General features: G+C 42.8%; 1 protein-coding gene across 1 annotated transcript in view; it reads left to right on the top strand.

Moving 5' to 3' along the window:
* The window catches only part of UBASH3B (ubiquitin associated and SH3 domain containing B), a 58,103-nt gene that overhangs the window by 20,544 nt on the left and 16,807 nt on the right, over nt 1–20,752 (top strand). The window lies entirely within an intron of this gene.

The following is a 20,752-nucleotide window of genomic DNA, read 5'->3' as shown; positions in this document are numbered from 1 at the left end:
TGAAGTGCACTATGCAAAGATTTGGACATTAGATGAACCTCATCATAACTGTGAGTTATACCTTGAGGATGCCTAATAAAAAAAACTTTGCATAGAAGCGTTTGTAAAGTTTATCTAACTGTTTTTATATTCAGCCAGCAATTTAAAAACAGAACAGGGATTTTGCACTAGCCTTCCCCTGCCACGCCCACCAAGCCACGCTCACCAAGCCACGTTCACAGAACTGTTAGTAAAAAAAATTTGAATCCCACCACTGCAAGTCGAGAGCCCTTTTTATGATGCAGAGAATGCATTCCAAACTCACCATAATTAAGCATCGTGCACAGTAACTAATTAACTTCTCTCAAGTTGCTGTTTAGCCGTATCTGGTTGCCTCAACCACAATTAGCTACTAACCTCGCACTTCAAGCCGTAAATTATGGTTCACAAACCACGATGGCTGAGGTAAAATAGGAAACAAACCTGATGAAAATATTCCACACTGGGTGTGTACCAAATTACAAGGTTCACGCACCAAGTTTAGGAATTGATGGAATTTCTGGGTATCTCAGCTTGGAGGCTGCCAGACGAGAGAGGACAAATCTCCAATTTAAGTGCAGTGGTGGGGGTTTTTCCCCCCTAAATTCTACTTGCTAATATCTTCCCCAGCCCCACTGGTGTACCCAAGGCTTCTCTGGAAAGATTTGTCCAACTTTTAATCAGTATTTTCCTCTGAGTCACCATTTTGTAAAATACATGATTGGAGATAGCACAGGACTTTGAAATGATTTCTCCAGCAATTAGACTGGTATCTCTTGAAACCCAAAGTTGCTTCCTAGCCGAGCTACAGGTTATCATTTCAAGGTAACCAAAATAATTGAGAAAGGTGAGTTTGCACGTAGGTGCTTTTGGCTCGGCCCCGCATTAGAATTACGGCTTGCGAGAGGGGTGTGCAATATGAAATAAAAATGCCCAGCCCTTTCCATTTAAAGTCTATATGTAGTAAACACGATGGAGGAAAGGAAACAATATGTAGACAAGGGTAATGGGTGCTTTTGGAGCTGATAATAAACGTTAAGTTCTCCCACAGCACTTTATATTTCTAATGCTCTTTGTTGCCTATAAAAGGATTTGAAAGACCTATCTGGTTCTTTTCCTCCTGTAAAATTGGTTGATTAAATTAGTAGCCTCCCATTAGCAGGAGGAGATGCAGAGAACTATTAAAAGGATTGTTGGATGCAAAGGTCTTCTTGCAAATTTTCTAGCAATTTGCAGGCAGAGAAAGAGGAGGGCATTTTCATTAATTTCCACAAAGAACAACGGCCATTTAAGGCAAGGTGCAGCTCATAATTATCACAGATTTTTTCCCCCCTTCTTCTTTTTCTGAGCGTTTTATTTCATTTCCCTCCCTTTGCGAGTGGCATTAACGTCTTAGCAACCTGCTCGCTATTTTTTTTTTCTTTATGGTTCATGGATGCCCGGGGCTTAGCATCATTTCAGAAGTTTGCACATGGAAAGGAGGGTGAGTTGTGAAAAGAAATTGGAGGGCGTCTTCTGAGAAAATGGAGCTGTTAACAGAAAAGAGGGGGGGAAAAAAATCTCAGAAATTGATTCTGCGAGGAAAAAATAGTCTGAGAAGATTTGCCTGAACCCAGATTTAAGCCAGATGATGCTCACAGCACATGAAGTTACTTTAAAAAAAAATAGTTTGATTAAACAGCCACAATTGGAAGCAATTATGCTAAGCCTCAACGGTGTTTGATGAACTAGAGTGGCTGCATTCATGCCGTAGAGGTCATCAAGATGCATTCAGGCTTAGCTTATGGTTTGAACCCAGCCTAAGTATATTTAAAATCGAGTAGACATTCTCAGCTTCTGTTCTTTCTATTGGCCCATTGAGAAATCTGGTGCTTATTATACTGCAGGATTTTGTGAGCCGAACAGCAAACTTTGCAATATCTGGCCATCTGTTTAACATGAATGGGATGGAATAGAGGAATAAAAGAATAGAATAAGAATATAGGGAAGAGAAGGGAGGGGAGGGGGAGAAAAGAGAGAAGAGGAGAGAAGAGAAGAAAAGAGAAGGAGTGAAGTGGAATAGCTTTATTGATTTATTCATTCAACAATATCAAAAATATAAAACTAATACAAATATACAAAGAGACACAAAGAGAACAGCAGGACATGTTTGTAGTAAGTCATTCCCCACTACAGTTAATGTCAGTCTGATCTAAATATTCTATCCCCTTTGAAATTAAGGGTGTGGTTTACTAGTAGTATGCTGGTTTGTTCCCTGCAAAAAGTAAGACGGTTTCTCTGGAATACTGTCCGTAGCTTTTTTAGTCTTTCAATAAGAATCTAAATCAACAGTCCTTCCAGCACAGTGCAGTTTGCAGTCAGAAAGGATATGTCACCAACAGCTGGTGGTCCACAAATGCTTTGATCTTTCTTCAAATAATGTTCCATGCAACCTCCCAAATCTTACCATGGAGTTTAGTTTGATGAGCTCTATATTAACTATGAGATATCCTGATTATCTGCAGACCTCTATTCCTATCTGAAATACCATATTTCCCCCCAAATAAGACCCTGTCTTATATTTTTTTGCCACCAAAAAGGATGGCAGGTCTTATTTTGGGAGGATGTCATTCACTGACTAACCTCACTTGTGCACGTCGCCCCCTGCCTCCTTTTTGCTATCAGAGGCCTCCAGGAACTTCTTCTGTGGCCGGCAAGGCTTTCCTGAAGGCCTCTGCAGCCAGTAACAGAGCTCTGGATCCATCCAGAGCTTTGTTATCAGCTCCAGAGGCCTTTGGGAAAGTCTTGCCAGCTGCAGAGGAAATGGGCCGGCAAGGCAGGTGTCAGGGTGTGCAAGGCCTGGCTACAACTGTCCAAAGGTAAGTTGTAAGGTAGCTCCACCATCCCCACATCCCCACCCTAGCTTAATTTTTACCCATCCATTTTGGAGTGGGCAGGATCTTAATTAGGGCTTATTTGGGGGGTAGGGCTTATATTGGGTGCATTTGTCAAAATCAAGCTAGGACTTATTTTCAGGGTAGGTCATATTGGCTGGGAAACAGAATATTGTTAAGCAAATTAAATACCCAGCCAACGATGTCTGCAATGATTGGGATAGGGCAAAAAGTAAGACGGTTTCTCTTGCATGCTTCCAGTAGCTGTTTTAGTCTTTCAATAACTTATATGTGTGCACGTGTAAAAATCAAGCTAGGACTTACTTTCAGGGTAGGTCATATTTTCGGGAAAATGGTATATTTCCAAACTTGCATCACATTGCAAACCCAGCCATAATTCATATATGCCAACGAGGTAAAACTGTGGCCCTTGAGGGGGGCATTGAGACATTTGTCATGGATTGTCTCCAGATCTTATAGACCTGGTTATTTTGGGGGGGGATAAGAAGAGCTGCAGGCACAATCTGTTCCGTTGCAAACACAAGAGAGGAAAATGAATTAAGGGCTCTTTTATCTCCACAGGTCCAAATTTAGCTTCTTCTTGTACAGTAGATGCTATTTGGCAAGTGGAAACTGTGATAGTAATTCTGCTGTTCTGTCAATAATGAAATAGCAAAAATCCTACAAAGGTCATTTGTGCAAAATGCAGCTTGTTGCTGACTAGTGTGTTTTGTTTTGTTTGTTTTTTAATGTTGATTCAGCATTCATTTCTCCTCCTATAGTTATTACCAACAAATCCTTGTCTTGGATATTTCTATTTTGGAGTATCCTTGGCGAATATATTTTCTAATATAAATCAAACTTCTGGGAATAACCCTTTTTTCACATTTCATTTCAGCTTAAGATCTACCTGGAAGATACAGAAGTCTCCAGGTGCCCTTGTCTGGTGTCCTTTTTCTTTTAATAATATTTTATGGAGAGTTTTAAAAACAAAGTACAAATGAATACAAACTAAACTAGAACTGGAAAAGGAAAAAAATAAAGGAAGAAAGCTAAAGTGACCAGGGAGACTATTTGAAGAAATAACTTTGGAGCAAATACAGGTTCCATTTTGTCCATGAAGAATTCTGATAATTACAGGTAGTTCCCGACTTACCAACATTCAGTTAACAACTATATGAAGTTATGACAGTGGAGAACAGTGTCCTGTCCTTGCACTTAATGACTATCCCTGTAGTCATGCGATCAGAATTTGGGCATTTGATATCCAGCATGTACTTATGACATTTGCAGTGTCCCAGGTCACATGAGCACCATCTGCAGCCTTCTTAGCTGGCTTCCAACAAGCAGAATCAATGGAGACAGCAAAATTCACTTAACAATTGTCTCAAGTGCAGAAGGAAAGAGGAGGAGGAGGGGGGGAGGAAGAAGAAGAAGGAGAAGGAGGAGAAGGAGGAGAAGGAAAGAAAGAAAGATAGAAGACAGATAGAAGAAAAATTGAAAAACTGACTGTCGTAATTCTATGATCAATCAAGCATGGATCATGCCTTGGAGGGAATCATCGAGACTTCCACCCATACCTAAATCCTTGTCTCTGCTTTAACATATTGAGGGCAATAATGAAAAGAATGGACAGGTCCTTCATATTGACTTCATAATTGAGTTCCGTAAAAGTTTTACTCTATAAAACTCCAGGGGTTCTTGATAATATATCAGCACGATTACTTATGGTTCGATTGCGCTCTTGATATATTCAGTTAGGATATTAGTAACTGTCAAGTTGTTCAGTCTGGATGTCTGGGAGGAAGACTAGCTTTGTTTTTAGCCATTTTTGATGGATTGTTGTGAGCCACCCAAAGTCATTGTGTGAGATAGGTAGCCAATATATGTCCAAGTAATACATGATTCACTGAACTGACCATGGGCCCTTTTGCTAATTAATGAATGGGGGAACTGATGGATTTGCATGCAGCCAAACCCCCATTGTAAATATTTGACCTGGAAGGCATTCCCCATATTAAATCAACACTCAAACAACCAAGAGATGGCTTAGTGCACCTTAGGGAAGTAGGTTTGTCCAACCAACCATTCCCTAGTGCAATGTATCAATGGAAAGAAGAATTGTAATGGGCCAACGCCAACTTTGATGCTTAGAAAGGCAATTCCATTTTGTTTTCATTTTTGGGTGCAATTTTGCTTTTCACTGCTGCAGTTCTGCTCATGGTTTCACAGAAGTTCGCTGAGTTCAGCCAGTGCAGTTCAGGAAAATCTGCAGCCAATGCGCTGTTCTTCAAAAATGAGTCTTGAGCTCCTGGTTTGATTTCTCTTACACCAATAAGGAAGGGAAGAGATTGATAAGAATGGAAGGAGAGTGATTTCCAAAAATCACTTTTGGATACTCCATTCTTCGCCTCTCTAGGAACTCTCTGAAGAGCCACTAGCCAAGTGACCAAGGGTGACTCATAAACGAAGAGAAGGACTAGGGGCATTTCCTCCTGGTGGTTTTGAGTAATTGTTAGCAGATGCAATATAAATAGGTAGGTGCTACAGATGAAAGGGTGGCTCAGTGGCTGAGGACGCTGAGCTTGTCGATCAGAAAGGTCGGCAGTTCGGTGGTTCGAATCCCTAGCACCGTGTAATGGAGTGAGCTCCCGTTACTTGTCCCAGCTTCTGCCAACCGAGCAGTTCAAAAGCATGTAAAAAATGCAAATAGAAAAATAGGGACCACTTTGGTGGGAAGGTAACAGCATTCCGTGCGCCTTCAAAGGCATTTAGTCATGCCGGCCACATGACCATGGAGACATCTTCAGACAATGCTGGCTCTTCGGCTTTGTAACAGAGATGAGCACCACCCCCTAGAGCCAGAAACAACTAGCACAGATGTGCCAGGTGAACCTTTACCTTTACCTTTACCTTACGGATGCAAATATATGACAGTGAAGGTTGAGTGAGCTTTAGGCTGTGATCTCTATCTTTGTTAGAGGCTTTCTCAAATCAAGGTTGACTCCAGATAACTTCATTGGAGGATTTTGAATAATCAGAGTCCAAAAGTTAGTTGTTTTTGTCTCAGATGTTTTTTTCAACACTTGACTCTCAAGTTTATAGCCTAGAGGTTTCCCAGTTTAAGTAGAACCCAACTAAGCTTTTGTGAGATTAACCAAGATCTAGTTGAACATCTACATTGTAGTCTCATTTATGATGTTTAATGCTGCAGATAAATCCTTGTAATGTTTCTTGCTATGACAGAGTTGTGTACGGCAAGAAGTAGATTATTCCCCTGAGAGTTTGCCTTAACGCCTTGGGCCATGTTTAGAGTTTGAGATTCGTTTGATTGATGTAATTTTTCGGGACATGCCCAGATTAGTAGCATTTCTGAGGCAGATTATTAAGATTTGGCATTGATATCCGGCTTTGCCTAGCAGTTAATTGACTATGCAGATAAGCCAAGGGCTGTGCGAACAACGTGGGAGGCGAAGAGGAAGAGAAAGAAGGAAAGAAAGAAAATAGACAGATTGCGGGGAAGGCAAGATGGTGAATGGCAATTAAATAACTTCCACTTCGCTTTGGAGTGGGTAGAGAGGGCCAGTTCTGATACCATAAGGAACGGCCTTCGTCAGGAATGTCCAACCTTGGCAACTTTTAAGACTTGTGGACTTCAACTCCCAGAATTCCCCAGCCAGAATGTATCGAGGCAGGTGTGTCCAACCTTGGCAACTTTAAGACTTATGGACTTCAACTCCCAGAATTCCCCAGCCAGAATGTATTGAGGCAGTTGTGTCCAACTTTGGCAACTTTTAAGACTTGTGGACTTCAACTCCCAGAATTCCCCAGTCAAGCGACTACCTCGATTACAGGATATCAGAGAACATGGTCCTTAGGAGAGCTCTGCAGAATATCCACCAAATCCTCAAAATCCATTTTTTAAAACTCTTGTGCTAAAAAATAAATCCCAAGTAACAGATTAACAGAGTTGGAAGGGACCTTGTTCAGTCATCTAGTCTAAACCTAGGCCCCACCCAAGCAGGAGGCCCTACACCATTTCTGACAGATGGCAGTCCAGTCTCTTCTTGAAAGCCTTCAGGGATGAAGCTCCCACAACTTCTGAAGCCAACTTCTGTTCCATCCGGTGGTGGGATTCCAAATTGCATGCTACCACTTCTGCGCACTTCTGCCATGCAGATCAGCTGAGCTAAAAATCAGTGGAATATAGGATGGGAAAGGGCAGAGGTGGGTGGGTGGAGCCAATCAGAGGTGGTATTTGCCAGTTCTCTGAACTGGTCAAATTTTCCGCTAACCAGTACGCCAGAACCGGTTCGAACCGGCTGAATACCACCTCTGGTTCCGTCGGTTGATGGTTCTCACAATCGGAAAATTCCTCCTTATTTCTAGGTTGAATCTCTACTTGATCAGTTTCCATCCCTCCCTTCAGTTATGGAATCTAGCATGGCATGTTGGGAAAGAGCATCATTTCACCCAGACCCTGGCAAATCCACATTTCTTTCATCTTGCAGAAGGGATGACTGGCAATTGTTAAAGGGTCGGCCTCGGTTTGGAGATGGATAGATTAGATATATTTTAATGTATTTTTGGCTGATGCGGTAATGAAAAAAAAAGGAAAAAAAAAAGAAACCACCTCTCTCAGCCTCTTGATAATGAGCTCCAGCAGCCGCTGCTTGTGAGTGGAGGTTATTTTGTGTCATTGGTAATTGCCAGCCTGAAGGAAAAGAGGCTATAATTAGTCCTTCTGTGCTGTTTGTTTATCAGCGAGGGGAAAATGGTCTTTAAAAGATTGGGCTGCCACTGCCTTGGCTGAGAATGCAATTCCTGTTAACAGATGGGGATGACAATTGGCTCAGATGGCTTTGGCCCACTGCAGAAAAGGCCTGCATTTATAATAATGAGGATGATGATAATAATAACAACATCTTCTTAAAAACCTCCTGTGCTGGAGCATTCACAACTTCTGGAAGCAAGTTGTTCCACTGGTTAATTGTTTTCAGTCAGGAAATCTCTCCTTAGTTCTAAGTTGCTTCTTTCCTTGATGAGTTTCCATTCATTGCTTCTTGTCCTGCCTTCAGGTGCTTTGGAGAATATCTTGACTTCCTCTTCTTTGTGGCAGCCCCTGAGATATCGGAACACAGCTATCATGTCACCCTTAGTCCTTCTTTTCATCAAGCTAGACATATCCAATTCCAGCAACCGTTCTTTATATGTTTTAGCCTCCAATCTCCTAATCCTCCTTGTGGCTCTTCTCTGTACTCTTTCTAGAGCAAGGGTCTCCAAACTTGGCAAGTTTAAGACTTGTGGAGTTCAACTCCCAGAATTCCTGAGTTAACATGACTGGAGGAGGAATTCTGGGAGTTGAAGTCCACGTGTCTTAAAGCTATCAAGTTTGAAGACCCGTTCTAGAATCCCAACATCTTTTTGACATCATGGTGACCAAAACTGGATGCAGTATTCCAAGTATGGCCTCACTAAGGCCTTATAAAGTTGTTTTAACACTTCACGTGATCTTGGTGATTTGGTGTGGGGCCGAAGGAAGACCTCAGTGGGCACCATAACAAGAATTGCAAGGTGGTTTTGCACCTTTCAATTCTTGTTACTATACAGACGTGTGCATATGCAGGCAGCCAAGGCTCTCTAATGGCCCACGGGTTGGCTTTGCCCATGGTGCTAAGATGTTGTTAACCATGGCTTGCAATTAGGCATTGTGATAAGCCATAAAACATGGTTTGCAAAGCATAAAGCTATGTTTGTCTTGTGGAACATCCTTCCCTTGAAATCTGGTGGGTGTCCATCCTCTTAGCTTTCTGAAAAGTGGTAAAGAAGTGATGTTTCTCCCAAGAATTGTGCTGAAATAAGATTGAAATCCAGGATTGCATATAAGTGAATGGATGCAGTTGATGGATTAGGAACCTGATCCTTCTAGATTTTTGTTGCAGTGGTGATTTTTGTTCTTATTATTTATGATTTTATTATTGTTGTGAGCCACAAGATGGGCAGCCATTATCAATTTTAAAACACACACACACACTCACACAACACACACACACACACACATAAGCTGCACCAAACTCCCATCACAGAAGGACCACTTGTATAAATCAAATTATATATACTCATTCACAGAAAAGAGATTCACATCTGAGACAGACAATAAGTTGATTTATTAATATGGTTCTGACTTTATTTCCAAGACTGTGGTCAATGCCATTCCAACAATCCAGTTTAAACTGATGAATGAGTCCCAATTTTCCCTACAGCTAATGGCCAAGTAAGAATTCTATCAACAGAAGAGAATATTTGTAGCTCAGAGTGGAAATGAGGAATCTTTTATGCTCTTTGAGCTTGTTTTCGTGCAGACATTTCATTACCAACAAGATACTATCAGTGCATAAATAAGAATTCCATCTTCCCAAACTTTCTGTATTTTATGAAAAAGAGATTCTATTCTATTCTATTCTATTCTATTCTATTCTATTCTATTCTATTCTATTCTATTCTATTCTATTCCATTCCACTCCACTCCACTCCACTCCACTCTACTATTTCATTTCATTTCATTTCATTTCATTCTATTCTATTCTATTCTATTCTATTCTATTCTATTCTATTCTATTCTATTCTATTCCATTCTATTCCATTCCATTCCATTCCATTCCACTCCACTCCACTCCACTCTACTCTACTCTATATTTCTATTCTATTCTATTCTATTCTATTCTATTCTATTCTATTCTATTCTATTCTATTCTATTCTATTCTATTCCACTCCACTCCACTCCACTCCTTTCCTTTCCTTTCCATTCCATTCCATTCCACTCCACTCCACTCTACTCATATTTCTATTCTATTCTATTCTATTCTATTCTATGCCATGCCATGCCATGCCATGCCATGCCATGCCATGCCATTTCTTTCCTTTCCTTTCCTTTCCTTTCCTTTCCTTTCCTTTCCTTTCCTTTCCATTCCACTCCACTCCACTCCACTCTACTCTACTCCTATTTCTATTCTATTCTATTCTATTCCATTCCATTCCATTCCATTCCACTCCACTCCACTCCACTCTGCATTCTATTATGTTCTGCTCTGCCCTGCCCTACCCTACCCTACTCTACCCTACCCTATATACTCTACCCTATATTCCAAGGGTTTTCAAACTTGGCAAGTTTAAGACTTGCAGATTTCAACTCCCAGAATTCCCGAGCTAACACGATTGGAGGAGGAATTCTGGGAGTTGAAGTCCACAAGTCTTAAAGCTGTCGAGTTTGGGAGACCCCTGCCATATTGTATCCTATCCTATTCTACTCTAATCTATATCGTATCCTACCCTATTGTAACAGAGGCTAAATTGTTTAAACTGAGCTATTTCCAGCTGTGAGGGGGAGGTGGACTGCTGCCCGGACTGTTGCTTCAGTGTTTCTCCTTCAAACCTCTGCTGCAAAGGGAGTCTTTACTCCTTGCCTCTTCCATACCCGTCCAGACAGTTTGAAGCTCTCCAGAAGGGGCTTGGGAAGGACGCACAACGACGCACAAATAACTGCATCTGGTGGGAATGGGATTGCGTCTTTTTTGCAGGTTAGAAATGTCTCGAAGAGCCTCTTCACTCCTTGCAGCCCAGGGATCATTTCTCTTCCCTCCTTTCCCCTTCCCGCCCCCCCAAAAAGGGAGGGGGGGAGTTCTGGAAAACATTTGTTTTTCTCTGGAGACTTGGCTCCTAAGCCATTTCCTTCCTGGAGTCTCTCTAATGAGAATGTTATTGCTTTCCCTTGCAGTGGGGTTTTCAAACTTCATCCGCATTTGTGGGGAGCATTTCTTTTCTTTTCTTTTTTTTTTGAAATTGAGTTAATAGCCATGAAATTTCAGAGTCTCTCCTCTGGAATCCTGCTTGCTAGTTATTTGAGGAGGGTAATAGCAATGGAGACGCAATTAGTTCCTTCATATTCCACTTTCTTTTAATGATGGCACTTAAAATGATTTCGAAGAAGAGCAGGCATATGGTTGTTTCGGGTATTGGATTGTTGATGTTTAGAATAGAATAGAATAGAATAGAATAGAATAGAATAGAATAGAATAGAATAGAATAGAATGAGATTAGGAAAGAATGGAATGGAATGGAATAGAATGAGATTAGGAAAGAATGGAAGCTTCTGCCAACCTAGCAGTTTGAAAGCATATAAAAAATGCAAGTAGAAAAATAGGGACCCCTTTGGTGGGAAGGGAAAAACTTTCCATGCCCCTTCGAAGGCATTTAGTCATGCCAGCCACATGACCACGGAGATGTCTTCGGACAGCGCTGGCTCTTCTTTGGCTTTGCAACGGAGATGAAATGTCAGTCTGTGCTCCATTCAAAATCCAAGAAAGAAATACTTAGACTCCGTAGATTAGAGAAAAGAATTCTTTTACTGAAAAATGAACTGGTAGCATCAAGTAGGATTCTGAATCTGAGAATTTAGGCGCGCAGATCACATATACAAAGGGATGAAGTTGTTCCCACACCCCCCCATAGTTCAAAAGATTCTTCCAATTAAAAGTTGTGAATATGATCATGTGGACATCTTCAGGTGGTGATGAGGCCTCTGTCCGTTGACCTTGGCATATTTTGATAAAGGTTTGCAGCTGCGCAGAGAAAAGAAAACTAAGTGAGAAATAGAAACCTAAAAGCAGGAATTTATACTCTTCCCCCAACTCCTCCTTTACACAACACAAGAATGTAACACCTCCAGCTCTCTTCCCAGACCATATCCCTCCTCCCCCCGTTACTTATGGCAGCCAAAATCTGCAAGGCAGTAGAAAAATGCAAAGCAGTAGATCTTGAAGGCTGACATGAACACCGCCCCCTAGAGCTGGAAACGACTAGCATGTACGTGTGAGGGGAACCTTTACTTTTACCTTACTGGAAGATAGAATTCTTATTGATGCACTGAAGATGTTACCTATTTGGGTAATGAGACATCTGCAAGAAAACCACAAAACTCACAGTTCACTAAGGGCACAGCAGTTCGATCCTGAACTACAAATAGTCTATTGATAGTAGTCTTACTTGGCCTGTAAATATCAGGAAAAGCTGGACTCATTCATCACTTTAAGCTAAGGAAATTCACAAATAGTGGGTAAGACAGCATCTATCGAGCCCCAAGATGAAGTCATCCTCAGCTATGGAATCCCATTAGATGGGAACTTAAGACTAATGGCTTTTTCTCAACCCAACCTACCTCACGTTGCGTGCTGTTTACGGTTCTGTATCGAAGGAAAAGTGTTCCACGGCCCAAATTTTGTATCCACCGCATTTGGTGGCAGCCAATTTTGAGTTAAGTGGACCCTTGACTGGATCTCTTCTGAGGTTCTTACTTTCATTTTCGCCTGACTGAATTCATGAACAGCCTAACCAAGGAGATAATCTGTGATGCTGAAATCCAGCCCACGAGAAGACATCTTTAAGTGGGGGAACAGCTTATATTTCTGCCCAAAATGAGCACAGGTTCTACTGGAAGTCACATTTTAAGGTTCAGCCTTACATTGAGAATATGGCAGTGCTGAATGGAACATACTAAGATAGATGTCCACCAGGCTACAATTGCCAGTTAGACCATTTTGAGAGCAATTAGCTGGGATTAACATCTCAAATGCTTCCCCTTTAGCATCTGTGTGGCCGAAACAGATTTAATATGGTCTAAAGAATAGATGTGATTGTTGCCGAGATGCTTGTTAATCTTGTTAAAGAGACAGTGCGGTGTGTCTGCTGAATGAGCTTTTTTCCCCTCCTTCCATTGAACTGCCCAATTTAAGATAGAATCCAAAATTTATAGCACCTCCGTTGCGTTCTTGGTGTTCTCTGAGCTTGATTGCTTTCTTGCAGATGGTTCCTTACCAGGCCAGTTAACATCCTCGCGCTCTTCCTTACATTTCCTTTTATGAAACGGTACATATTATGCAGCTGAGGATTGAGTCTGTGCAAAAATCCATGCCTGACAACTGACCCGTCTCTGTCGTTGCTATGAATTACAAGTTCATAGTTGGTTGTCCTGCTTCAGTTCCATGGTCGACTAACTCAAGCATGCAGTTTGGAAGACCGACACGATCGAAAATAAGTGACAAACCAGGCTGCCCAATCCATAATGTTTCTTTCCTTTTATTTTTTCAGAGTCGTTTGTGCCCTTTTAATCTGAAATCTGTTAATCTGCATTCTGTGCCGTCACAGCTATTTAATCTACATTCTGCAAATCGTTAGTCAATCTGCCAGGTCGGGTTTTTTTTTTTTTTTTCCTGGCTTGTTAGATGTTTCTCTTTCTTTTGCTTTTTAAGAAAAGTACAAACAGGCTTTTTTTTTAGAGCCATAAAATGCCCATCTGAAGGAAATTGGCTAGGATCCTGGGCTCATTGTCACAAGTCAACAGATTCCTTAAAAACACAATTCATCGAAACGTGAAGACAGGCTGTGAAGACATGGTTGCGGTTTTGTGAAATTTCCAGAAATGGAACTATGCACAAGTTCTACATTTCTCCACTCAGCTTCTTCCTAACTTGACCCAGAGTTCGGAAGATGCTCAGGGTGAGAGATCCAGCCTCGATATCAGTCTTATGACATCTTGGTCCACCCTTGTTCTAAGGAAGGGGGGCCCAACCTTGGCAACCTTAAGATTTGTGGACTTCAACACAATGAGACTGGCACTTCTGGAACACTGCTTGGTCAAATGAATGGTGTCATTTTAGCCTTCCGTGATCCGGAGTAGCCCAGAAAAGTTGGAGTACAATTCTCATATTACCGGAAGTGTTGAAACAGGCCTATTATTTGGCTTGCAAATCCTGCAGTGGCTTTTTTCAAGCCCCTGGGAGGCTGAAAAAGGCCTCAAACAAGCAGAAAATCAGCTGTGAGGCGTGTGCATGGGGAGTGAGGAAAGTTTGCCTGCAGCTCATATGCCGGCACAAATGGTTCTGCGCGCTGCCTGTGGCACATGTGCCATAGGTTCGCCATCACGGGTCTAGATTCTTCTTAAAAACCTCCAGTGATGGAGCACCAGAACTTCTGAAGGCAACTTCTGTTCCACTGGTTAATTGTCCTCACTGTTAATTGTCCTTAATTCCAGATTGCTTCTCTCTTTGATTAGTTTCCAACCATTGTTTCCTTTCCTGCCCTCCAGTGCTTTGGAGAATAAATTGACCCCCTACATCTTCTTTGTGGCAGCCCCTTAAATACTGGAATACTGCTATCATGTCACCCCTAATTCATTTTTTCTTTAGACTAGCCAAACCCAAATCCTGCAGCCATACTTCATATGGATTGGTCTCCAGGCCTTTGATCATCTTAGTTGCTCTTCTCTGCACTTGGTTCAAAGTCTCAACATCTTTTTTTGTAGAATGGTGACCAAAATTGGTTGCAATATTCCAGGTGTGGTCTTACTAGGGCTTTATAAAGCAGTACTAGGCCCATCCCCTATCCATCCTGGGGCAAGCAGGGAGCAGAGGATAAGGGAGAAACATGGTCTACTTGGGAGGAGAGGGCCTTGATCTTCTTCATGGGCTGCAGCTGTGACAACTGAAAAAGAGGACGGACATGTGTACAGGCAAGCGCTGGAAACAAGCATAGAAATATCTCTAGTTTATGGTTCCTCTCTGAGTTTGGCATCCTTCCCAGTGTGTGTTATCTGTGGACGTCCTCCAGCCCTTCTCTTACCTGGTTTGTGTTGCTTTTTTCCTTCTTCTTGTGACTGTTTGTATGGGAGTTTTTTGTCTTCCGTCAAGAATATTCAGAGCTTGGAAGCAAAGTGAAGGAATAAAAGGGGCTTCACCTGTTTTCTGTGACTGTGTTTGTTTTGTATCCCACCTTGGATCATCACACCAGGATTGTATTAGCTTGCTTGGCTGCTGCTGCACCTAGCAGTGGCTCATATTCAAGTCATCATCCACTAAGACTCCAAGGTCCCTCACGCAGTTACAATTGTTGGGAGAACAACCCAAAGAAACTGAACAAGACCTTTGGAGGAAAATGAACACAAGAATCTTAAAATAGCCGAGAGCTTCCTGAATGAATGGGAAGGAGGCCTGTCTTAATTTGGAACTGTGATGTACAATCGTCTTCCTTCCTTGTTTCTTAGAACTGGATACTTCCTCAAGAGGCCAAACACTTCCCTTTTTCTCTCTCTTCTCACCCAGCTTCATCTTTTCAGTAACATGGATGAGGGGGACCTGGTGGATCTGAAACAGCCAACGTCTGGGTATATTTTTATCAGTATTCCCTGGAGACCACTATAAACATTTGCTAAACTGGTTTAAAATAGTCTCAGCGACAGGTTGATAGGCAGCCTTTGAAGCCAACTTGTTGGGTGCAATTTCTCCCCTTTGGCCCAAGCGATAAATTTCTGCAAACATCCAGGGCGGTTTTGTTCTTCTGATTTGTCTAACCCAGGAGTCGTCAAACTTGGCAAGTTTAAGGCTTGTAGACTTCAACTCCCACAATTCCTCCTCCAGTCATGTTAGCTCATAGATAGGAACCAGTTGTCAAGCATCCTAATGTCAATCACATGACCAAGGGGATGCTGCAGTAGTCATAAGTGTGAAAAATGCTCGAGTCACATTTTCAGCACCATTGTAGCAATAGCAATAGCCCTTAGTCTTATATACAGCTTCACAGTGCTTTTACAGCCCTCTCTAAGCAGTTTACAGAGTCAGCCTCTTGCCCTCAACAATCTGGGTCCTCATTTTACCAACCTCAGAAGGATGGAAGGCTGAATTAACCTTGAGCCAATAAGAATTGAACTGCTTGCAGTGGGCAGAGTTAGCCTGCAATAATGCATTCTGACCACTGTGTCACCTCAGCCCTTCCTTCCTTCCTTCCTCCCTCCCTCCATCCCTCCCTCCCCACTTACCAATAGCACTTAGATTTATATACCGCTTCACAGTGCTTTCCAACCCTCTCTAAGCAGTTTACAAAGTCAGCCTCTCACCCCCAACAATCTGGGTCCTCATTTTACTGACCTCGGAAGGCTGGAAGGCTGAGTCAACCTTGAGCCAGTCAGAATCGAATTGGTGACAGTCAGCAGAGTTAGCCTGCAATACTGCATTCTAACCACTGCGCCACCACAGTTCTTTACAGGTAATCCTTGACTTTCAACCATTCTGTAGAGACTTACAACAGCACTGGAAAAAAAACGGTTTATGATCAGTTTGCGCACTTCCAACCGCTGCAGCATTCCCCACGGTCACAGGATCAAAATTTAGATCCTTGGCCACTGGCATTATATTTACGGCGGTTGCACCCTCCCGGGGTCATGCAATCACCCCTTGTAACTTTCCCAGCTGGTTTCCAACATGCAGTTTCAATGGGGAGGAGCGAATCCAGATTCACTTAATGACTGCTGTGATTCCGTTAGCAACTGTAGCAAGAAAAAAGGGTCACCAAATGAGGCACAATTCACTGAGCAACCCTCTGGCTGAGCAATGGAAATATTCGGCTCAATTACAATCGTGCGTCCAGGACTACGTCGATCTGGTGGTGGGGGCTGTCCCCATTCACGTCGAAAGTGGGTGGAAAGATGTCCTACCTCCTTCTGATTGTGCAGAAGACCACGAGAAATTGGTGGCACTCAAATCCACACGACAAGCATTTCCTTTCCGAGGGCTGCTACTTCCAGATGGTTTCCCTCTCAGACTCATCTGCCTCTTGTTTGCCCCTCTCCCCCTCCCCTCCCCGTTGCCATATATTTCTGGTTTTTTTAAATGTGTGGGTGGGGGGGAGGGAGGGTCCCCCTACATTCCACAGGTGGGATCTGCTTTCATGTCCTCAGGAAGAATGCCAGCTGGGGTCAGTGATATATGGAGGCATTCGCTCTGCGCCTCCTCTTGGGATGTGTTGCTGCCGCCTTTGAAGGAGCAACCCCGGGCAAAGGAAGCACATGGAAGCCATGTGGTTTGCAACCCTTTGCATCTTGCAATTAGGAGCGGGGAGAGGGCAGGACTTGTTCTCCCTGGCTGGGCTAATCGATTGCACGTTTCCAGGCCCCCTCGAATCCTTGCAGCAGCCTCTGGGCTCTGCTCAGAGCCAAACGTCTGGTGATTTTCCTCCTTAAAACATCTCCTTTTCCTTCTCTAGACCGCAAACTTTCGCCACAGCAAAAGCCTTTCGAAAGCAAGAATGAACCACAGACATTTTCCACTGATCCTTGCCAATGTTTCTCCAATCCACGCTGCTTTTTGTTCTTCTGAGACCCCCGTCTCTCTCTCTCTCTCTCTCTCTTTTTTGTTGTCGTTCATCCGTTGGTTTCATTTCAAAGAGAGTGCCAGGGAGTAGATGGATAGAAGATTCCCAGCTCTTTCCTGGCAGGCCTTCAAGTCCATCAGAGGTCATGTTACTCAGACAGACTTAGATTCTGACCTTGCTTTTACTCCTCCTCTTCCGTTCTTTATCGTCTTCTTCCATGTCCAGCTCAGGCATCGTGAGCCCACACATCGGAGAGCTTGCAAACTCACAACTCAACCCAACATCCGTGGAGATTCTCAAATCTTTCAGGTCATGGTTGTCCCCAGGGTGCCTTTTTCAAAAAGCAACTGGACTTTGTTTTTTCTTTGAGAATGTTTTGCTTCTCATCCTGGAGGCTTCTTCAGATGTTCAAAAGTGAAATTCTTCAGAATTGAAGGCCTGAAGTTCTTCAGATCTTCAGAACTGAAGAAGCTTCTGGGATGAGAAGCGAAATGTTCTCAACGGAAAAAGAAAAACTCCAGTTGTTGTTTGAAAAAGCATCTTTGGGACAACTCCTACCCAACCATTTTCAACTCATAACTTATCTCTGCTGGTAGTTATTTCCCTGGCGGATATTATGCTTTTTTTGTTGTTGTTGTTGTTGTCCTGCTTGTTTGCTTCCTTTTCCCTAAACCATTGAAAAGTTATGGATTTGTTTCTTTGCCACCCTTCCTCTCGAACAAACCCAAAGGCCGAGTCGTGCCAATGGGAAGAGGAAACGTCTTCCCAAATCTTGGTGTAAAAAATGCTTTCCGTTCATTTGCACTTCCACTTCCTCCTTGGCCTCGTGATGTCCCTTCAGTTTCAAGGGTTCTGGAGATCTCTGCTTGTGCAATCCACAATGTGCACATCACTCCTCGCCCCAACTGTGGTTGTGCCAATTGTCTGTGTGCAATTTTGTCTTATGCAGAGGCTAAAAATTCAGCATGCTGTGGGGGAGGTGCTGTTGCCAGTGGGCACGTCCTTCTCATGAAATGACTGTTTTATGAGAAAACCAAAAAGGACTTGTGGAAAATGGGCTGTGAGGTAACCTTTCTTCAGGAGAATTTCTAAGCTCATGGCTTTCTGCTGTTGGCTTCCGGCGTGTCTTTTTAGTATCAGACATCAAGCAAAGGGTTGAGTAGACTCCGTTGCAAGGCTACCAACCCAACATCGATGAAAGGGCATGTCAATGCATTCTGCAGTGGTGGGATTCAAATAAATTTACTACCGGTTCTGGGCACGTGGCTTGGTGAGCATGGCAAGGGAAGGATCCTGCAAAATCCCCATTTGCTCTCCACCCCACTAACCTGCTTTCCAGCTCTGTTCGCCTCTGCAGGGCAACCAAAGAAGACCCAGCCGACCAGAACCATTCTGGTAAAAACAGTTGTGCCAAAAATATTCAGAGAAGATACGGAGTCTTTTGGTAAAGGAATGCTTCATATCCCATCACGTTCACTTCATTGCAAGTAAATGTAAGGCCACCATTATGCCACAGATATATTGACATGCTTCTTTCATTTAATGGGCATCCTTTGATGGAACCCATGGGAAGGTAATGGGTTTTTTTTTCCCCTTCAATTGAAAAACTTCTATAGCACGAAGAAGTTGAAGTCCACCTATCTGGAAATGTCCGCGGGCCTTAATGTCAGCCTGATTCAAGTGAGGCTGGCTTGGATTTCCCAAACATAGCTGCCTGATGGCTAAATGATGTGGGTGTTGGAAAATTTCATGCCTAAAAATATGGGAAATCTGTGTCAGTAAGGAGTATGGCTATATGCCAAATTGCCTAGCCCTATCAGTCCCTATTTTTCGGTGGAGTGTGTCAACAATTTGGGGAGTGGATAAAACTCCAAATAGTTCTCAGTTTGCCCATCTGGGAAATGGAAGAGGGAAGATCCTGAGAAGGATCAGGGGAGACATGAGAGCAGTGCTCCAATATTTGAGGGGCTGCTACAGAGAGGAGGGGGGGGTCAAGCTTTTCTCCAAAGCACCCGAAGGCCAGACAAGGAATAATGGATGGAAAGTGAACAAGGAGAGATTCAACCTGGAAATAAGGAGGAATTTTCTGACAATGCGAACAATCAATCCATGGAACAAAAGTTGCCTTTAGAAGATGTGGGAGCTTCACCACTGGAGGCTTTCAGGAAGAGACTGGACTGCCATTGGTCAGAAATGGTTAGGGTCTCCTGCTTGGGTGGGAGGCTGGACTAGATGACCTACAAGGTCCCTTCCAACTCCGTTATTCTGTATTTTGTATTCTACTATCAGCATGAGGAAACCACCCTAACTTCCTGACAGTTAGAACCATTAACCAGTGGAAGGACTTGCCTCCCGAAATCGTGGGTGCTCCATCACTGAGGGTTTTAAAGAAGAGACTGGATATTTATCTGAATTGGTAGAAGGTTTCCTGCTCAATCAAAGGTTTGGATTAAAAATTCCTCCAAGGCCCCTTCCGTTATCCTGTTAACCCGTCCCCCACCTCTGACTCCATCTCCATCTTCACTGCTTTGAGTGCAGACATTTCTCGGCTAAACCCAAGCCAGGAAGATCTCTAGCGGACATGAATCTTTAATGTAAAAGATGCTCAGAGCCACAGACGAAAAGTCACATGCTAGAATATGTCACGGGTGCTTTATTATGAATCAGGAGATTTGGAAAGAGGAGGAGACAAAACAGGAGGATGGAAAGTTTTGGTGGAAACAAGAATTGGTTGTCAATCTTCTTCCTCCTTCTTGACATTGTAGGGAGGGGAGTTACATTTATTTTATATTCCATACTTCTTAATCGGCCATTCAATCAATAGCGTTAAGCGTTATAATTTTGTATTAAAAATGAGGAATCTTTGGTGCTCTCTGAGTTTGATTGTTGATTGATTGATTGTTATTATTACTATTTTTTTGCAAATGTTATTCAATTAGGTAGCCTAGTTCAGAGAGCACCAAGGACCCCGCGGTTCAACCCTAAGCTACAAACTTGCTCTCCTCTCAGTAGGAAATCTATTGAACACACCTTGCACACTCACAAACGCGAAATGTGAAGCACAAGGTCTTCCATTGTTTATTTAAGGACCCAGTGGTTTGATTTTTTTCATTCTTTGAAAATAAAATAAAAAAAATACCCCATCTCCATGGAGACTCGGATGCCTCATCTCTCTTTGGTGTTCCTTCCTCCCTTAGCAAAGAGGAATTATTTTCCAGGGAAAGATGGATAGAGGGTTCAAAAGAAAGACCTCCACTTTTCATGAATAAAAGCATCCACTTGGATTCAGATGGACAATCCAATATTTATTTATTTTTTGGCAAGGAAGAAGGACAGTGCAGAAGAACCTCTGTAGCAGCAAAGTTTTCCCTAGACGTTTCCCTTTTCTTTACATAAAGAAAAGAAGAATGTTGTAGGATCCAATCAGAGGTGGTATTCAGCAGGTTCTGACCAGTTCTGGAGAAATTTTGAGTAGTTTGGAGAACTGGCAAATGCTACCTCTGATTGAACCTGCCAACCCCATCTGTTCTCTGCCTCCTGAGTCCCAGCTGATTGGCTGGGTCTTCTTTGGTTGCCCCGCACAGGAGAACGGAGCTGGAAAGCAGGTTAGTGGGGTGGGGAGGGAATGGAGATTTTGCAGTCACCTTCCACCAGAAGCGGGGAG

This window comes from Pseudonaja textilis, chromosome 9 (assembly GCF_049901715.1).
Source record: "Pseudonaja textilis isolate UNSWEBS1 chromosome 9, rPseTex1.2, whole genome shotgun sequence".
Lineage (NCBI taxonomy): Eukaryota > Metazoa > Chordata > Lepidosauria > Squamata > Elapidae > Pseudonaja > Pseudonaja textilis.
Note: the sequence above shows the minus strand (reverse complement) of the source record. Positions and strands in the feature narration are given on the sequence as shown.